Here is a 2,493-nt window from a genome sequence, read left to right as displayed (position 1 = left end):
TAGCCATTGATTATTTTACTTGCTTTCTAGGTTAGTTTACATTTCCGCATTTAGGTGTAAAACATTTTCAAAACCAAATTCTTAGTGTTTGGCATTGCGAAATAAGTGATAATTCTCTTACATTCCTAAGCGCCTACATATTGTTCTCTGTGGGATTCGACCCCAACTTATAGTTGGGTAAATTATATTGCAGAGTCATGCCGTTTTGACTCAAGAACGCGGGGGCGACATACCAAAGGTTAGTCACAAAAAATGTTCAAAGAACAACTCGGAAAAACTATGGAGGTCTACATCGACGACATGCTAGTCAAGTCGAAAAGGAAGGAAGATCACATTGGTCATTTGAATGAAGCCTTCGGAATATTGAGGCAATACAGAATGAAACTGAATCCCGATAAATGCGCCTTCGGCGTAACCTCAGGTAAGTTCCTTGGCTTTTTGGTGTCGCAAAGGGGAATCGGGGTCAACCGGATCAGATCAAGGACATCGAAGTAATACCAGAGACATTAACCAGCAAAAAGCAAGTACAAAAATTGATAGGACGAATAGCCGCCCTATCGAGGTTCATCTCATGATCATCAGACATGTGTCATAAATTTTTCAATGTATTAAGGAAGGACCATGGACTACAGTGGAATTCAGAATGCTTTGATGCCTTAAGAAAACTAAAAGTGTACCTGTCCTCGCCGCCATTACTCGTCAAGGTAGATCTAGGCGAATGCCTCCTGATGTACCTAGTAGTCTCCGAAGTCGCAGTAAGTGTAGTTTTGGTCCGCAAAAACAAAGGTACACAGTCTTCAATTTATTATGTTAGTAAAACCTTAATTGATGCCAAAACAAGGTACCCCTACCTTGAGAAATTAGCTCTGGCATTAGTCATAGCTTTGTCGGGCCCCCTTTTTCCCTCCGCGGGGAGGAAGTCCGGGTTTCGACATTCATGGGGTGTAATGACTCATTTCCTTTTGGGAATTGGGTATTTGAAGAGTCACCACCTAACGGATTATGGTGTGTTAGGGCACCTAGAGCGATTAACTCTTGGGTTGGTTTGCATTACCAGAGATTACGGTAAGGGCTCGAAATAACCTCGAAGGGAAGGTGTTAGACACCCCTCTTGATCCATAACTGTGGATTCCGAACGAATTTATATTCACAAATTAGTCCATACAAATAGTTGAATCAAACAAGTTGTTTGTAAAGCATATTGAACAATTCAAGTAGTGAAATAAAGGTTTGAACAAATTATAAACAAGCAAAGTTTTAAACAAGGAGAGGATTTGGGGTAAGGAGGGGTCCTAGGTTGTTTATCCTATAGGATCATCCCACGCAATGTCCGGTAAAAACTCCTCCATGAGGGGCTACACGTGACATTAACACGTAGTCATCATATCCCATGTGTACCCTTCCCATCCCCTTATTGGTCATGCAAAACGAGTGTTTGGTCAATGATTTCTATTGCGTGCTGCTACCCGTCCCTTCTTAATGGTCTTAGAGGGAGTTAGGACCTCTACCTATAGGTAGTTCTAGATGTACCCCTTAGGTTTAGAAAGGTGAAAAAATTCTAAGGCGACAGTCAAAACATTTAGGACTTTCACACATAATGGGAGCAATTAAGAGGCTTAAAGTTTCCTCCTCAAACAAACATACAAGCAGCAAGACTCAAACACAGTTAAGGTCTTTATTAATCAAATTCCTAAAACAGGATCTCTAAGTGAATATGTAGAAACAGACCAAACTTTTAGATACAAAAGTTATAACCTAGTAGCTGCCTAGGGCCTCTTCCTTAAAAGCTTATTGAAATTAGAACTTTGAATGACAGAAACAGCTTCAGAGAAATGCAGGCTTTGAAAATTCCCTTAGGCTTGCCTATATGCAGTACTGTGTGTATGTTAATGCAGAAACAAACAAGTTTTTGAAATAGACCCTTTTAGTACCCATAGGTAGGATATCAAATGAGATTAAAGCAATTTTGAAAGGACTACTTTTAGAAAGTGTTGACACTTATTAAGACTGGTTTTAAGAAGCAAGCTAGGTGAAATGAAATTGATCTATTGGGATAATTAGAATTACCAGACAGAATTGCGAGTATAGATCCTTAGAGACATGATATCTAGGCATATTATTGTTTTTAGTCAATTTGCAATAACATATAAAAGGCTTATTAAAGCTGAATCAGAATTAGATCTTATAGGCATGGTATCTATACTTGAATCGATTTAAAACATGATGGCTTGGAACCTAGAAACATGGTTTATAACATGAAAAATACAGAATTTATGAACATGGTTTCTATCTGATGTAAACGACGTTAAAAGTGAAGTCCTTATAGGCATGATTTCTATTTAATGCAGAGGAAATTAGAAGTGGAATCCTATAGGCACGATTCTCTATTATGCAAAAGCAACCAGATTCAACAAGAATAAAAACCCTACAGACATGCTTTCTAGTGAGTGAAATAGGCAGATTTGAAAATAAATCCTAAGAGCAGGATTTCTA

The sequence above is a fragment of the Nicotiana tabacum genome, chromosome 6 (genome assembly GCF_000715075.1).
Source record: "Nicotiana tabacum cultivar K326 chromosome 6, ASM71507v2, whole genome shotgun sequence".
In the NCBI taxonomy this organism is placed as follows: Eukaryota; Viridiplantae; Streptophyta; class Magnoliopsida; order Solanales; family Solanaceae; genus Nicotiana; species Nicotiana tabacum.
Note: the sequence above shows the minus strand (reverse complement) of the source record.